Source organism: Dendroctonus ponderosae, unplaced genomic scaffold (genome assembly GCF_020466585.1).
Source record: "Dendroctonus ponderosae isolate FM_Combo_2020 unplaced genomic scaffold, Dpon_F_20191213v2 Dpon_F_20191213_1, whole genome shotgun sequence".
Lineage (NCBI taxonomy): Eukaryota > Metazoa > Arthropoda > Insecta > Coleoptera > Curculionidae > Dendroctonus > Dendroctonus ponderosae.
The window spans coordinates 24,424,030-24,442,983 of NW_026017110.1; the positions used below are offsets into that span (position 1 = coordinate 24,424,030).

At 36.6% G+C, this 18,954-nt stretch overlaps 1 protein-coding gene across 3 annotated transcripts in view; it reads right to left on the reverse strand.

Moving 5' to 3' along the window:
• The window catches only part of LOC109535332 (protein sprouty homolog 2), a 59,743-nt gene that overhangs the window by 8,351 nt on the left and 32,438 nt on the right, over positions 1 to 18,954 (reverse strand). Inside the window, exon 1 of one of the 3 annotated variants that reach the window (XM_048666795.1) lies at positions 13,037 to 13,314. The exons of 1 other annotated variant lie outside the window; for it this stretch is intronic. The gene's annotated coding sequence lies outside the window, so the exon portion shown is untranslated. Of the gene's footprint in view, positions 1 to 12,867; positions 13,315 to 18,954 lie in introns of those variants that run through there. One more of the 3 variants, XM_048666122.1, reaches the window with a different exon arrangement.

Here is an 18,954-nt window from a genome sequence, read left to right on the forward strand (position 1 = left end):
TACAAAATAAAGCGTTTTTGAGTAGAAAGTAAAGCAAAAAAAAAATCAGTCAAAACTAAAAAACCATATTTTTTTTAGCAAACTTCACAGTCTTTGGAGTCTAGAGGTGACGAGATTTCCAAATAATCTGTTATAAACTATCGCTAAATCTGTTCATTTTTTTATAAAAAAATATTAGATTTTTGTTCCAAATTCGAAGCTGGAAAGGGATTTCAAAACTTTTTACAAAGCGACGACGAATTCGAAATTAATTTCATAATTTTTCGCGGAAAATACCTTAAGACTGTCAGCATTTTTAAATGAAACTAGAAAGTTGAGCATTTAGAAGAAAGAGTAACTTGGTTACAACTGAAAACTTCGGAAATTTTTAAGAAATTTTAATAACAAATGGCCCTTAAAATAAATCTAAAAACAAGTAAAAAAGTCATCAACATTTTCCCAGTAACGGAACTGAGTTACCCAGGCTTAGGTTGAACCACCCTGTATATCTTCCTTCCGCTCCCCATATTGTCATGAATCTTATCCGCATTGTATCAATAAACCGACTCGAAGGGCCAAAAACTGTCAAAATCGCACCATGGAGACAAATTAACCAAAAACTTTATGCTACCGAATCGATTTCAGTTCATACGCGATACTGAAAAATTTCAAGATCCGCTTTCCACTGATCCATAGCGAACATTGCAGACGCGCCCGTAAAGAGCCGTTTACACTCTCAAGCCATTTGCAGAAACTGGTTTGCACAAACCCGATCGCGCAAGCAAATCAGTGCGGGTAAACGCAGGCTTAGAGTTTGTGCAACCTGAAAGATTTGGCTTGAGTAAAATCCATCTTGACGTCTAAACGATGTTCAAGCCAGGTTTATCGGTGTTAAATCACATGTTAGGTGCGGGATTCCAGTTATTATACTTTGAAATATATCACTTTGATGTATTTATTTCCTAATATTACTGTTCTATTCCACACATTTTCAAACTTTTTATTGATTTAAATAACTGTTCGGATTAATGGCTAATTTTGTTCAGACAGACCACCAATGAAAAAAAAAAAAGCTTGAATTTGCCTACATATGTTCGCACTTTTTTCAAATATATATGCTGCCAAAAAGCCATAAATTTGAATTAAGAAAAGGGATGCAGACAGCAGTACAGCAGGAGTCGGTGGCACCGGTTGTACCACCAAAGAACAAGAGAATCTCGTCTGCGCTAACAAATAAAAACAATGTCTCAGTGCCGGCGCCAGTCCCCATCTGATGCCAAAATTGTACTAATGCTGTAGTACGACAACACAAAATGTACAAAACGATCCCACCAGTTCTTCGACCAATTAGTTTTTCGACAAATTTCAGATCTGTGTAAAGAGAAATGAGCGTGCCAAATTGCCAAATGCAAAATTTTCGTTCAGTTCATTTGCTCAAACCTGGCTTGTGCAGATGGCTTGAGCGTGTAGACCCACTTTACAGAACGGAGCGAATGAGATCGAACCGAATGGCGAGCTTTGGGACTTCGCAGCTCTGCCTATGGGAATTGGCCACTTTTAAATGGACAAAAGGGTTTAGACCCAGAAAATTTCCCAGAATGTTTGCATTCACAGCCATCACCGTCAACTACGAAATACAGTAGCGGAAGCGCTTTTGATGAGAAAGAGCAATGCGACCGTTTCTAGGATATCACAGAACAATGGCCCGACATGAGCATAGTTCTCTATTGTGCGGAGAATCGTGGGCTTAAAAACACAAAACCGAGCAATATAGGCTATACAGGCGTGTCTTTTTCTAAAGGCCTTGTCACACCTACGTGTTCTTAGCGTGGGTCGCGTTTCGACCTAGTCCGCGTGTTCAAACGTCGACTCGTCGAATTTACAGTTACCGAGGGCGATGAATTACATTACCTATGCGAGACTCCCAACCAAATTACTGAATTATTTCCAGTAACGAACTTTATGCTGATTTTCAGCGTTACACCTTCACTCTAAGCAAATTAAACCGTTCAAAGTGGAGGAACTGATGGATCGAACTTCATCACGATTGATCGGACCGGAACGTCTTGCTACTGTACACAGAAGTATGTAGTGGGGAATCTATTATTTTTGCTGCTACTTAACTGGAATCTGATTGGTTCTTTAAAAATTATCAAATTCCATTGAAAAATCAGCTACCGGAATAATAAGCGAATTCTTTTGTGGGTTATCGCATCATCTTCTGGGTATGCAAGCAGTCAGATGAAGAATGTGAAGAATTTTGTAAATATAGCTGCATCTGGCCCGCAGCGGTAAAATGCCCGTCATGACCAATCCTCGAGATTCGGTCCCGTTTCACTTCCCGTCTCGACTTCAACTCAGATCGTTTTACCAATTTGTTGCTTTCATCTAGTTTAAAGGTATTCACTCCCATTTCTAACGATGGCAATTGCTGCTGAAAAGTACCGTTTTTGTGCCGATGTTTTACGTTTACGTGATTTGCTTGGTTGCTTCGAGATTACTTTCATTTCGAAATGCTCATATCTCATGAAATGTGAGTGGTTGAATCGAGTTTTTTCAAGATTATTCAACCAATCACCAGTTCATTCACATGGAAGATCAATTCAAAATTTTCCTGATCATGTTTTCTAGTTGCTACCAATCGGTACCCAGTTTCTCTTCCTATGTTTATCAGAATTAGAATTATCTTACGTGCCGCAAAAAAGTGCAAATTTTCCGTGCCAGATCAATTAAAAAGTCTATAGCATTTTCACAGTTCGCTGCAATGTCAGCTCATTCACAGCAAATAGCAATGGAAGTTTCATAAACTCTAGATGATTTTTTATCGACATTTTAAACTTAATCGTTTTCTGATCAACATGGTACCTATGAACAAATAGACGGGATTTACGACCAAAATATCTAAATTTGCCTTGAAAATTATCACACATTCCTAAGCAAATCTGATCCCCCAAAGTAACTTAATTGATTTAAAACAACTTAGAAAAACAATAGTACTAAACTAATTAAAATGTTTTAATGCTGCCGCCAACAGCATTTCGCGTTGATTTAGAAAATTATTCGCTAATCATCGCTGTGTTGAGAGATGATAAAAGCGTTGGAACTGAGACGAAAAAATTGCCAAAAATCGCCTTTCTTTTACTCGATTACCCAAATCAATCAATTGCCTAATAACAGAGCAATTTGCTCTTAGCAGATAAAATCGATTAATATGTTTTAAGTCAACGATTAATTCGTCAAGTTAATTAATTAAACGCAATGCATCTTAAAAGTCTGACATAATTACGCGCCTTATCTTATATAACTGATAAAATAAATATGTTCACGTAGTACTGACATAACAACCAATTATAATTTTATTGGAATCTTGATAATTAAACTACCAGCGCAAAGGAGAGTAGATTAGTTGTATAAGATTCGGATTCTTAATATGAATAATTTAACGATTATAGTTTTAATTCAATAAATTTAGGCACACCATTAGTGGATATCACAAGCCTATTAATTAATCAACGTTTTGTTTCAGTGACGATTATCAAGATATAAAAAATCGCCTTCAGGCAGGTATTTTTTCATTGCTATTTATGACTCAAAATACTTTCTTTTCTTAGTCTCTAGAAAATTACAATTTAACATGAAAAAGCCTGATACCTAATGGGATCCTAAAAAACACATTTAAAACTTACTTACTACTAGGTTTATACCATTTTTAATTGGTTTTCAGGAAGGGTCAACCATTTCGAATTCCACAAATTCCATAATTACTGGTTTCCGATCTTATCGAAGTGCTTTTCTAGAAAATACGAACCCTTGTTGTTCATATCTTTCCCCTTTTATAGTCTGTACCCACACAAATTGGTATCATGGTCGCATTCACAGCTTGAATTCATCCTTAAAATGAGCATACTTCGAATGATTGGTTCTATCAAAGAATTCCCGAGAAGAATTTGAACATTTATCGGTAGCTCCGAGCTCTGTTTAACAATGAGATTTTTCCGTCGCCGATATTCGAAACATTCTACATGATAAGCATGCTAAATCTTGCTTACCTAAAATTAGTGAAAAATGCAGGATGAATACTGCAGCTCTAAAAGCATTTTCACATTTAGATGCATATAAATTTATCAAATCAAGCAATAATCTTCAAACCAATTTGAACTTCTTAGTAACTATGGGTCACTAACCGATAAGACCCCGAAAGCAAAATGAATTGTAAAAACAATTCGAAACATTCACATGCTGCTCATATTGAATCAAATCGGTTAAGGTCACACCAACCGAAACATTCCTGGCAAAAAATACGCCTAAGCCGATTCTCTAATTTGCAAGGTTATTCCGATCTTAATATTCTCTTCATTATAACCATTTGTTATGAATAAATGATACAAAGGTGCTGCGAAAAGTACGTTTAGAACATCGGGATTTATTTACCGATAACTTCGGTTCGTTCTTTTCAGGATATTGTAGACAGACAAAACATATGGAACCCGAGATGCGGTACACATGAAAAGGTAAATAGTGAAGAACAGACGATAAACGGTTTTGTAAACAGCAACATGCCCCTATACAACTGAAATCATTTCCTACTGTGCATCGAGTTGGGTATGAACCTGATGGTAGACGAAGGCTGCTTGCACGATGGCCATTTTTAGCATCCGTTTGTGATAATTAGATGCAATCAGTACATGTTGAGGTCACATCTAAGGCCGCTAGTTTAGATGGAGAATTGGAATAAAATAACTTTGGAACACTTGGATTTTTTGAGAAAGAGGAGGAGGAACTTGAGGCTATTAAGTTTGAGCCAATAAAACTTCAAAGTTTGTGGTGTCCAGAAGGAGGGATTTTTATTAGGCTTCATTGGCAGTTCTTTTCAAGAATGATGCATTGTTGCAGCACAAAAAAATACTGGGATTTTAATGGAAACTTTCGATAGTAAAAATGAAAAACGCCGGTTAAGGCAACCATGTTTGCGCCTGATTACGACTTTCTATAAAATTCCTTGCCAGCTTCGTTAACTTCTATACACGAATAGCATAAAAAAAACCGAGGGTCTGCTATTAGACTTTCATGAAAAAAATTTATATCGGCATTAATTAGTTGCATCCTCAACTCCAAATCTCGTTTCGCAAAAAAAACACTAACCTTTCAATACTTTTCAAGGCAATCGTACATTCAGGCGATTCATGAAGGTGTGACGATACTTCCTGTATACGGTTGTATAATACGTTCCGCATAGTTTGAGTGCCTGATTTTTCGTTATCAATTAGTTGCTTAATTTTTATGTGAATTGGAAGCACAAATTTTAACAACTAAACGCACAATTACATGCTTCAAAAGAACTATAAGGGGCCACAATAATTCACTAAATGGGAACAAAAATCGATGTATTAAAGCGAATCAAATTATTAAAGAATATAAGAACATTAATTCCTTGCTCTGTGCCTCGGATGGTCACTTGGACTTGCACTCAAAAAGAAAAACTATATCATGGAACTGTGCCGAACAAACTACCCATGAAGATGTAAACCACTCGAGTTTGCGAAACACTTTAAAGTGTCTTTAAATAAAATCTCACATGATTGATGAAGACACAAGCTCTAGAACCATTAATTCATGACTCCTGACCTTTAAACTGAAAAAGCTTTTTCTTGAGTTTCTCATTAAAACTTCCACTCGGGTACCGAATAGAAAGTATTTGCTGGTAACTCCTGAAAAAATGCCTGATGGCTTCGAGTGGCGATCGCTTGAGAAAAACCACTACCACTAATATCTGGTTGGGAGAAATGAATCCATCTTGAATCAATAGGTATAGTTAATAGCAGTTGGTCTATTCGAGTTTAAATGTTAAAGATCAGCGACTTTCGTCTCACTTTAAAGGCTTTAAACAGGAAGTGGGACAGTGAAAACCTAAAAATATACCGGCCATTCTCCGAACAGAAACGCCTAGCAAGACCGACTTAAAAAAAATAAAAATGTTAATATGATATTTACTCGGATGTACACCGCCAAATAAGTAGAAAGGAAACGGACCATTAACAATGCCGTATTTAACTCGACTTTAATAAACAACAGGATGTGCGTGCATGGAAAGATAAAATTGCCTGTTTCCATAAAAACAAACATACATCTTCGTAAATCTAGAGTAAACAGCGAGGTGTAAATCGAGTTGTAAACACTATCCTAGTCGGGATGATAACATACAACTGAAAATTTGCTGCTTTCGAAAATTCATTTGCGTTTGATTAAAAAACTTGACTTTCCAAATAAGTTCAGTTGAAACATTTCAGATTTCCTGCCCTGCTCACCAGTTCAAGCACAACAAACATCTCATTTCCCGTTTGTTTAAAATACTGAAGCTAAAAGCTGGTTTGGCATCGAACTGCACTCATGAACCATAAAAATAACGTGCCAGGAAAATATCTTGACATATTGCTTCCGTTCCTGCATGCCACAGGATGTTTCTATTGCTGCTCGTCTTACCAGTGACGCAAAAGCTCCAGTTTATTTGCATAATTAAATCGAACTATAATCGATTTGAATTTTTCCGCTAATCCATTCACAACCGATCTCTGCTCGCATTGTTATGAATGAACGATTGATCGATCTCAATCCTCAAAACTCACCTTGGCCGAGTTTTATGGGTCATTCTTCCATCTAAACTTCTTGTCTCGTAAAATAACGCGTCAATCTCTAATCGTTTGGAAGAACTTGTCGAACTTGAGCTTATTGCTTTTTTCTGCTTCTGCTGCAGATCAGTTGTCTTAACTAATTTAAGTTCACCTACTTTTAGAACACAATTACTTGTAAATAATCTTCTGTCTATGGGCCAAGGTCCACTTTTATCTTCAAAGGCATATTTTCTGTTTTTTTTATATGCAGAATGTTCCACCAAACAAGGCGCAAAACCGCCTTTCGCAGGGTCTTTCGAGCTCAGCAATCAAATAACAATAAAAATAATTCGAGATAATCGCTTCTTAAATAATGGTCCCAGTGTCGTCTCTTCATGCATGATTCCGATTAAACAATTTGCCTTTGTGGTGCCAGAAATAATTAAGGCAGGAATTGGCGAGTGGACAAGGCGATTCAAAATAGCACATCTCGGTTATTTTTAACGTTTGATCTCTGTAAAAATAGGTTAACCTCAATATCAGATGATACAGAGGTTCGAACTGCGATATGTAAATAGAACACTTAGCGCTGCAACTAACTTAGTCACTGGACTGTTCAAATTTCATCAATGTTGCTCAATTGAAGCAGGTGGCAGTTGTTTGGATGGGAAAACTAACGGTTAAAGCGATGCAGATTTATCGTAAATCAGTGCTTGGAATCTTGAACATTTTGTAAAAATAGGTTTTTATTTTTACTGAAAAAAGAAGTTAATGTCAGTATTTGCTGCAATTGCAAGAATCATTCTTGACTGATTTCGGCCCTTAAAGCGAACTTCCACTGTTTATTGATAGAAATTTCGTAATGTTTGTACCTACTTTATGTAACTCAATTAACTTCAAACTTCTCTTCGGCGCGATTAATCTGAAGAAATACAAAAAATTTTTTAAACAAACTGATAACAGCCAGTGAAAACCCGATGAAAAACCGGCCGAAGAAGAAAGAGATAATAAAACTACTACTTAACTAATCGAAGAAAAATTTGTTCTTAAAAATACAACATTTGATAAAATGATTTGTGAATAAGTAAAAATGAAATGAGAGCAAATATCTAGTTCGCAGACCTTGAGCGCCGTAGATAAAACCGAATAACACAAAAAAGGGTTATCAATTTGCTAATGGCACATGGAAATGGCGGAGAGTTCAGGATATGAAGAAATATTACATTTAATATAAACAAGACTTACCTACATGCATACATTTAATATCTATTTTTAGACGCGCTATTTATATTACTGTCTGCAGTAATGTATTAAATATTTGTCTCAAATTATATTTATTTTGCTGACTGGCAAATCATAACGGCTCGAAAGATGCATTTAAAAGAGCCAGATAGTGAATACTACATGGCATATTTTTTTCGTCCATATATCTAATGTACAATTATACAATTTCCCATATTGTACACTTCGCGTTTGTTTGAGTATCCTGATAAGATTACATTCATACACCTCGTCCCAAGCGCGTATTAAAAAAAGTGATCCACTATCCATGTGTGAGGAATGCGATATTATTGACAAAATGTGCCGATCAATACACAAACATCGAAAAAACCCGTTATGTAAGTAAACATTACATTTCGGGCCCGCTTCCAAGGCCGCATATCTGGCCATACCATATCATCTCGATGATTGAGACCCCTTTCTCGACCCACAAAAAACAGCGTTTCATCGTTCATGTCTAGAAAAACCTAATTTAATTGAGAAAACAAACCGCAATAACATCTGCTTGTTATATCGTCCCAAGTTTTTTTAAACTGAAACTGCTGCTGGTATGTTAAATCAGTCGGTATTGGAGCTGCGAAACATGGATTGAATGTAATTAATCAGGATTGCCTTTTGATTGCACTCAATTGAGATGTTATTAAACGCAGGCCCATTCAAGAAATGGTAAATTAAAATATTTAATGTGTGTTTATTCGCACTTAAAGATTACTTGAAAATAGGAGTAAATTCCAGTTTCACCACAGAAAACGGTATTTTCCATTTGCGACTACTTACTTACTGCAAAATCCGATTAGAACACCCAAAATTCCTTTAGTTACCCTTCGGAATTATTAAAGATAGAATGGATAAGTTATTGGCAATAGCACAGTAAAACCATTACGATAACGAAATTATAGACATTCCCCAAACCATTATCCGAAATTTACGATTTACTTTCAACGCGTTACTTAAAAGCTCATTGATTTATCGACAGCGATATTACGCTACTCCTTAATCCACTTAACGGCCTGTTTTAGCTTCATTTTCATGATACTTATTAAAGGAACAGATCAGTCGTTATTCCTCAACTACCGTTTTTGGCGTAGGTCCGTAAAAAAGTTATGTACAAGAATATTTCGAGTAGAGTGTAACTGTAAATCCATATCGAACGGCTCGACCAACAAGAAAAGCATTTTACTACAACGAGGAAGTAGGCTCTTATGCGAACAAAGGCAATTGCCAAAGGTGGAACAAGACAGTTATTATTTTTTAGGATGAAAAATCAAGTATTTTCTAGTCTTAAACAAAAAACAATATAAAATAGCGACTTGATTCAATCACTTGGTTGTAGATTTAATCATTTAAAACATTCAATGGGACTTAAATAATCCACAGTTATTCTCATTGCGCAATTAATGAGATTCCAGTGTAAATTTACCGATAATTTAGTTGGGAGTTTTTGGAGCATGCACTGATTAGACCAAAAAACAATAAACCACACTGATCCACATCCACTGTGGAAAACTGCCGATCACCGTTAAATCATCAGAACAATCGATGTTTATGTACAGGAAACGCTGTTACACCATAATACCATATTATTGTACGATAAGAGAAACACACCGCACTTTGTCATGAGGATTTTTCACATTTCTACGAATACCGGAAACACTTAACAACAGACAAACATTTTTGATGGTTTATCTAAACTGTTAGTAAGTTTTTACGAATTCTGTCTTTCCGTCTAGGCCATAAGAATGTACGGAAACAAGTTGTGGCAGATGCAATAAAAATTAATTGATAAAATAGAAACGCCCAAACCAAAATCTGGTTTCGTTCCTTTGCAGGCCCAATGGCTCTCTAAAGAATTTTATATTCAACAAATTCTAATTAAAACATCGTTTTACTCCAACAACTCAATTACCGGTCGGTACTGGAATAACGACATTTGAATCATATTCCAAATAAACAATTTTCAGTTCAGTGAACTGGAGATCCGTCAAGATATTTGCAAAGAAGGTTGTTGAAAACGATTTTTATTAAGCATTCATTCATTCGGTTCATGTGGGTACCGGATACAGCATCCTGTTTGCCAATAGCGATATTTCAAGTGGTTCTTAAATGAGAAGCTCTCGATATAGCCGAGGGCGTCTTAGAAATAGTTTAGCCGTCACTGGAAGGATGGAAAAGCTTTAACGGATTTTATCAATGTTGTTACAGGCTTATTTTTAATACCTATTTCGGAAATACGGATCCTGTTCTGAAGTTTCCCGCTTTTAAAGACCATTGTAGACAAGTGTGTTCGTTTTTCAATTGCAAATGAAGATTAGAATATGTAGATTTTTTTGGCATTTAGAGCCTGTCTGAAGATACTAGACAAAACGCACCTGGAAAGTCTAGACAATAATTAGCCTAATTTTTTAGTGTGCAGGCGTTGTTTTTGAAAATAAATCAACTCGAACAAAAAACAGGCTTATAAAGAATAAAAGAGTTAAAATCTGCTAATTAAACCTGGTCGGTATTTTGTAGCGATTGCCTGATTTTCAATTCTTATGTGAACAAGTAAGTAATTGAATTAAGTCAAGCTTGACTGAATATGCATTTATGCAGGAAATGCTTTATTGGCGATCGACTGCAATTCATAGCATAGAATGTTTTTCCTACGTTATAATTGTTGTAGTTTTCTCTCGATTAGCGCTCACTTTCCTGTCGTCAAGCATGCTTTTGTTCAAGTGGAATGTTTAGTTGGCACAAAATTAAGTAAATCAAGTGTTTATTGGTATCTTTTAACAGCTGCTAAGCGTTTTCTGTAAAAATTATTCTTTACTTACGAGTAATTTGAAAAAACCGACAAGAGTGCAGTTGTGGAAAAACATCCATTGTGAGCTTGATATTTGCCCAGCTGGGAAAAATATGGATTCTTTTAGACATTTATTGAACTTTCAACATTTTTAGAGTCAAGGGTCCTCTTACTATTGTGAACATTGCAAATTGCTACTTGATTTGTCTAAGCTTGGAATTTTTGAAAGATTCGAGAGTGAGAGAGTTGGATGAAGCCATCAAGTGTAAGACTGATATCTGCCAAGCCGAAAAAAAGCAAGACTGATGACGAATTTTTATGAAACTTTCAGCATCTTTAGAGTCAAGTGTCTTCCAAAAATGGTGAAAATTTCAAATTTCTACTTGCGTCAGTTTAGTAATTTGAAATTTTTAATGGATCGAGCGCAATTGGGTAAAAACATCCATTTCGAGACCGATATTTGCTAAGTTGAAACCAGTCGGGACTCTTGAAGATTTTCATGAAACTTTCATCATTTTTCGCGTCAAGTGCCTAAAAAGATGGTGAAAATTTCGAATTGCTACTTCCTTCAGTTTAGAAGTTTGGCATTTAAAAAAAATAGAGTCCAGTTGGGTTAAAACCTCGAGTTTGAGACTGCAATTGAGCGCAATTGGGTAAAAACGTCCATGTTTAAACTGATACATATTTGCTAAGTTGAAACAAGTCAGGATTTTTGACGATTTTCATGAAACCATCAGCATCTTTCGAGTCATGTGACTTAACAAGGTGGTGAAAACTTTGAATTGACACTTGCTTCAGTTTATAAGTGTTATATTTTTAAAGGATAGAGCGCAGTTGGGAAAAACCGTAAATTTTGACTGTTAATCCCGGATTCGCGACGATTTTTATGAAACTTTCAAATTCCCTCGGATCAACTAACTGCCAACGATGGTGGAAATTTCAAAACTCTGTTTGCGTCAGTTTAGAAATTTGGAATTTTTAAAGGATGGAGCGCAGTTGGGTAAAAACGGCAATTTTTAGGCTAATATCTGCTAAGCTGAAAAAAGTCAAGATTCTTCACGGTTTTAATGAAACTTTCAACGTCTCTCGGATCAAGTGACTGGCAAAGATGGTAAAACTTTCAAATTTCTCCTTGCTTTAATATAGAACTTTGGCATTTTCAAAGCAAAGAGCGCAGTGGAGTCAAAACTTTCCGCTGTTTCTTTCAGCAATTTTCTGAGCATCAAAGAAAAGTTCTCGAAGCTCTCAAAACAACATAAAGCTGCCATTTGCAATCCAACTTTTTCGTATCGTTTTTCTATTTACTGATTTTTTTCGAAAATAACTGGGCACAACAGAATTTCATGTTCTGTTCAAATATTTAAATAACTTGATACATATTTTTGAATAAGAAACCTGCGGTTTTTGTTTTTTAGCAAAATGGGGCAGCCGCAATATTCGACCAAAACTACTATAAAAATACCGAATATCAAAAAAACTAATTAAAATGGGTCAGATAAGTCAAGTCATTTAGCTATATTTTAGAGAGCCAGTAAAACGTCTGTTCAGCAAAGGATCTTTTTACTATCTAGCGGCCTTTGAATCTATTTGCACTAAATCTTTAACTTCATAGAAAATTCCTTCTTTAGTAAAAAAGTCCTCATAATTCTGCGGCGAAATTTTCAGATATCTAGGCACACATAATGGCCATTTTTGTAAAAAGTCGCTGGATTATAATGTAAAAGGCGCTAATTTAGGGTGATTTGCAAATACGCTCCAAAGCCTAACGAATGAACAAAACCGATTTTTTTAACTTGCAGAAAGCGGCTGCATTTGATTCTAAATTACCATGCCCAGTGCAGAAGATTCGGACCGTCTAAAAGTAGACTCGAGATTCAAATTGAACCACCAACAGTGGATCCAAATCTCCAAACCCTAACGAGGTTTATTCAAAAAAATCAAGAGTTCAAATCAGCAAACACGAAACCTTCTTCGGGTCGCCATCAAGAAAAACGCTTGAAACAACAACAAACTGGCTGCATGAATTTGCAAAATCATATTTAATTGGTTTGAATAACGTTCGTCTCGAAGTTAAACTACTTCACTGAAAATACTACTCCGTTATTTCCATGAATGAAGGTAAGGCGAAATACGCGCGCCACTGAGCGCGTCTCCGGCCTGCTACTATAATACGTCATCTGAAAATAAATGTGAATGGGAAAACACACCCACACGCACCTCAATGTCATTCGCAATCTGTTGACTCCCTGCTGCTCCAACATACATGCAAGGCAGATTTTTCGCTCGCTCTGTAGAAGAAACTCTAGGGGGACGGACACCTTAACCTCCACGAGGCCTTTGACAATGTTCGACTTTCTGTTAATCCAAATTAATCGTCGTTCATTACCGTTAATGCGTTAATAAATCCAAATTGGACGCACTTCACTGTGAAATTATCACTTTTCACTGCCCGTACTATCCGGCCACTCTTCACTTCATTCAAAGTAATCCAAAAACTGAAGAGCGCGCGTTTTCTCCCTTTTCGGTTCGTACTAATACGAAGTCCCCGATGAAATGGTTAAGTACTCCGTTAAAACTTGCGAAAAAGTCAAACCCTCAGATGGTACCACTTAACCCGTACTGCCGGTTCGACGTTTCGAAGCGTACTGACAAACGTTCGGGCACGATCGGTTCATTGGCGAGGGCAACGTGTAAGACAGTGTTGCCCATTTGCAAGAAGGTATTTAAATTCCATGAAATCGAGAACGCCCTATTCAATGACTTATTCGCCTCCGCTACCCTGATCCTTCAGAAAACACTGCCTAGAAAATTTACTGGAATTTACCAAGACAGTGAATTCCGAAATATTCTCTGATCCTGTCCTTTCAAGAAAATTAAATGCTACTTAGTTTTAGAGTAATTATAGCGACTTTTTCGCTTGTGCCTAATGAAAAAAAAGAGTAATTTACCGGGGTTGTTAGCAATTCACAAGCAAAAGTTAACCGGATGCAAAATATTAACGATAATGCTTCGTTATAAATTAACCATGATACGACAAGATTTACTGTTTGAACAATGCTTTAGCATTTGTAGACAAAAGAATATCCGCTCATTATTATCTTCAGACTTAGCGAATTACATGCCATTTAAACCAATAAAATATATGAACTGTCGACAACAACAAAAAATGAAAACCGCACTCAATTTTAATCCAAGGACTTTGATGGTTGTAAAAGGCTTCCTTTTAATCAGCATATGCATATTACAATGCTAAGTACTTTTCCTAACAATGTGTGAGTATTTGACAAAGAAAGTGCAAATATTCGGGCAGTTTGAAAGAACTTTACCACCGGAAACCGAGATTTATAATGCAAACTACTGAACAAAAAAAGCGTGGAAAAACCGACTAATGGCACTTAATCAGCACGATTTAGTGCCGATGCACATTCTGTGAATCAACGCTATGAAGCTTTGTTAAAACAAATTCCTGAAACTGATTGCTACTCCAAACCCCCATTCATAAAACTTCCCAGTCTGCCTGAAGCTGATCTAGAATTTAATGATGATTCACCGAAAAAACGAAAAAATGTACTTAATCGCAAGCAGGAACTGCGCTCAACTCCACGGTTTAAATACGTCATCGAAAATTGGCCACATTCCTGAAACTATTGCGCCCAATTAGCAACAATAAATTGATCATCACTGTCAATTTTTAGAGCATTCACTCATGCTCCCGACCCAATTAGAACCAATAAATCAACCATGTTCCATTCACAACCCGGAGGCGGCAAAAATCAATAGAACCAATGGCGAAATTCCCTGACAAACGGAAATGAAAATCCGGCAACACCGACGCCGACGGACTAGCCGAGGCGGTTTTTATGAATGGGGCAGCCATCATGAATGAATGGGAGCGGTGCGGGGCGGCGGCGGAATGAGCGGGGGCGCGCGGGCGGCGTGCATTCAAGGAAGCCAGTGGCGGAACGTGGGGAGGGTCCGGCCGGCCATAATTAATGCAATTGCTCACCACATATCAATTAGTGAAATAAACGGATATGTGCTAAACAGCGCATACGCACATAACAGTGGTAAGAAGCGATTAGGCACGGATTTAGGAAGATTTTTTTACCGCTGTTATAACAAGAACAGATTTTTTCATTAATGATTTGCCTGCGGCTTTACAAGCGATGCTACGAATGAAATACAGTTGAGTCCGGATATAACGAACTTGAAAAATGAGATAGAGTAGTAGAAGTTAGTAGGTATGACTAAAAAGAACACAAAAAGATAAACTAAATTCAATTTGAAATCTACTTCATAAAGTCTGTAATTTTTGTTTGTACATTTCTGCTGCAAAAATAGATGTTATTTATGTAGTTTTCAAGATCACAAAACGACCCCCAGATATGATTAGGAACTTGGCGTGATTGTAGAAAATTCCGAGATTCTGACACTTTTTTTGTCATTTCAGAAATGGTTGGAACAGCATTAGTGTCTACAGTAGAATACGTTTCACCTAAATCGTCATCTTTCTCATTATCGCTTAAAGCTGTAGATGAGGTTACGGAGTCTATTTTTGCTCATCCGTCAACATTTCTCTTGTAAGAATGCTATTATCAATGCTCACATATTCGAAGAAATTGAAATCACTCAATTTGGTTTTAACTTGTTCTTCGACAACATTGGGCACATTTCCATCTGTGTCATACTCGTAGCCAGAGTCTTTATACTTTTCTAACCATTCGTTAAGTGGAATTTCATCGTATGGGTCATAATCATTTTCTTTTCTTACAAATCCACCATGCTTAAAGCAATTTGCAATGGTTTTTCGGCTAACTTTTTGCCAAGCTCTATGAATGAAATTGACTGTATCTAAGAGATTTATAGAAAATGTTTCATTTTTATCGATCGCCTCTAACATTTTCATAAGAAGAATTTTTCTCCGGCAGACTCTCCAACAATTTTTCCGCTACTGATATTATTCCTATTCTTGAAACGCTCTACCCAACTTCTAGAACAAACAAACTCTTTGTTTTTGATTTTACCCCCCATTTCACTAGCATTTTCTTGCAAAACACTGCCACTTATGGGAACGTTTTCTTGTCTTTTTTGAGTAAACCACTTAATAAGCCCCTTGTCAACTTTTTCATGTGCAGATAATTTGAACTTCCTACATCTAACATTTGCGTTATCATACGCTGATAAAACGTTTTCTCTCTTTTTCCATATTGTTGCAACAGTAGACTTTCCAAGTGCTAATTCCTTACACATGTCACTCTGCTTTACTCCACTTTTTATTTTGTTAATAATCTCGTACTTTTCATTTAGTGAAAAAGCTTTGCGTTTTGGTTTTTCCATTCTAAAACGATTTACATACATAACGCGGCAAAAAACCACAAGTCACTGCCTGGCTCGCTCTCACTAATATAAACAACTCCGCACTATTCGTGTTGCTGAGCGTGGAAGTTCGTTATAAACGGAAAGTGAATATACAACTAACCTAAAAAGTGATCGTTATATCCGGAAGTTTGTTATAACCAGTAAAAAAATACGTTGGTCTTCATGGACGACATTTCAATTAAAGGAAAAAAGTTCGTTTTAACCGAAAGTTCACTATAATCGGGTTCATTATAAGCGAACTTTACTGTATTGGCCAATTCGATCTACAGAAAACAGTATCTATCAGAAACAAGGGAGATTGTCTCCCTTGACTGGTATATATAACTCCTCGTAAAACATCGTGAAAGATTTTAAAAAAAGAATGATTTTTTCCTTCCAAATTCGAAATTTCTAGTTCATCGTCATTTCAGGCTTTCCACGATCATTTTTTTCCTCCACGTACTGCACTTGAAGGTTTGGAAAAACAAAAAATGTTCACTTATACGGATCGAAATGCCTAGAAAAGATATACTGGATGGTCCTCAACTAATGTGGACTGACAACAACACTGACTTGTTTAGGCAAAAATACAGTATAATCTCTGTAATCCGAATTAATTATTGCATGATTTTCAAATTGTTCGGATTCAAGAATTTTTTATACGTTAATGTGATTAACACTTATTTATTTTTCCTGGGTTTCAGAGAAGATTCTTGCATCTCATTAGGTTCTTTCGGTTTTTCTCCTTTGCCACGTTTGCCTTCAGTTTTTTAAATATATTTTTTTATGTTGCATTCCTCCATCTGATCCATAATGCTGCATTACCAAGAATTCATTTATATTCATCATGTAAGGTTTTCTGACTGTATTTCCACTGTTAATTTAAACTATTCTCCTGGGTTTCAGTCATTTATTTCGAATTCACAATTATTTATATTTTAATTTTATTTTTACTGCGAATTTTAACAATCCAGTAAGTTCCCGTACTTTTTTGTCGATCCCTTCGAATGTTTCGCTATGCTTCCACGCAGACAGTGGCAGGAGATCTTCCTCATATGTTCGGGTAGCAAATTTTCCCAAGCCTTAGCCAGTTTAATCATAATATTTTTTAGATTATTTTTTTTTAATTCTGCAGTTCCCCACTTTTGCAAGCGACAATCCGTTTTGAGACGGACAAAGAGAGAAGAGACATTTTCTGTAATGCAACTTATTCCCTTGAATCATATTTTGATGCATGGGTTTTACTAAATTCGTTACATTAGGCGGTAAAAACATTGCCACAATTTCTTTGTCATCTGAAAAGTCTTCTAGGTGTCGTGGCGCATTGTCTAAAATTAGCCGAGCCTTAGCATGTAAATTGAGCTCCTGCATTTTTTTTCGAACTGCAAGGACGAAATCTGTGTAGAACCATTTTTTTAAATAGGTATCTTTGGTGACCCATGGTTTCCTCTGTCCTTGGTAAGTCCTCACTTTTTTCCATTTCCGAAAGAACGAACTTTTCCAGATCTGTCTAACACCCCTTAGAGTCCCAGCGGCGTCTGAACAAGACAAATGTAATTCTCTCTTTGCTCGTTTTTCTACTTGCGGTTGATGCCTCAGACTGATCAGCAAGTGTCTTTTATAGGGTAATTTCCAAAAAGGCCACTTATCTCTGCATTATAGATTTAGTGCAACAACTGACCGCCTGAAACGCAACATTTTTGGTGTATGTGAACAAACAATATGTGAAGAACACATTTTTTCAAACACATTGTATGTAAAAGTGTTCACTTTCCACATAAACGAGCTGGCCTCCACGTTCGCCGGATTTGAATCCGTTGGACGATTATGTAACAGAGCTAATGAAGCCGCTTGTTGTCTACGGTATGGAAATCACAACTCGTCAACAATTACTGCTCATAGTAGAGATTGAAGCAAATAAAAATATATCTGGTGTAAATGATGAGAAATTGGAAAAATGCCAGTCACAAATCAACGAATTCATTGAAAATCATTTGATTTTTGCCAGCAAAGATTTTTCTTAAATGATTGATTTGAACAATGACACGTTTCAAGTTTTACATACTGAAATCTTCGAAGGCTTTTAAAACGTCTAACGTAAAGCAAAAACAATCGAACGTATAAACATCAGATTCTCATAAAAGAATATTAACCATTATTTGCTTCGATAAACATAAAGCGTTTATTCCCGGATTTACATAGATAATATACACCCTGTATATTATGCAATTGCTAATGTCACTTTATTCCGCTAATTCCTAAAGTTTCGCTAGTACGCACGGCAGCATCTTCAGAGAAATGTTTGCTTTGGCGGCGAACTCACATTTGAAGATGCTGCCAGGCGGATGAGCGAAACGTCAGGACATAATAAAACGGCCCTTTAATCGTATCGGGAAATGCATTTTTAAATAGCGGTGCCAAAGTTTCGAATTTTGGACCGTTTGATTGCCAAAATGTAGATTCATTAATAAATAACTTATTCAGGAGTCTTGCGATAGCTTTACTGCGAATAGGACGTGCTCGGTAGGAATCCGGACATTCCAATCGAAAAAAGTTTGTTTTGTCGATAGTAAAATTTAAAGCGCATTTCGGACAATATACAGGGCTTCATAGCTAATAAGCATGGATCCTGGGAGTTCGCGGGAGTCCGAATCGGACCACGCTTCCCAGGAAGGCTACTTCCTGAGACCGAAATCCAAGAAAAGAGGTGGGACATCAAAATCTAACCCTTCCTCACCGCCAACACCAACGCCTTTGTCCAAAAAACCAGCAACCGACAGGGCTGAAACCTCCATGGCTTCAACGAATCAGCAACAACAATTGTCACCCACCTCAAAAGCAGCCGTAACAACAAAAACAACAACAACAACACTGCCACCACAACATCAACGATTCAACTTCCCACACACCTTCGTAGTAATAGCACCAAACACAACATCTAGAATT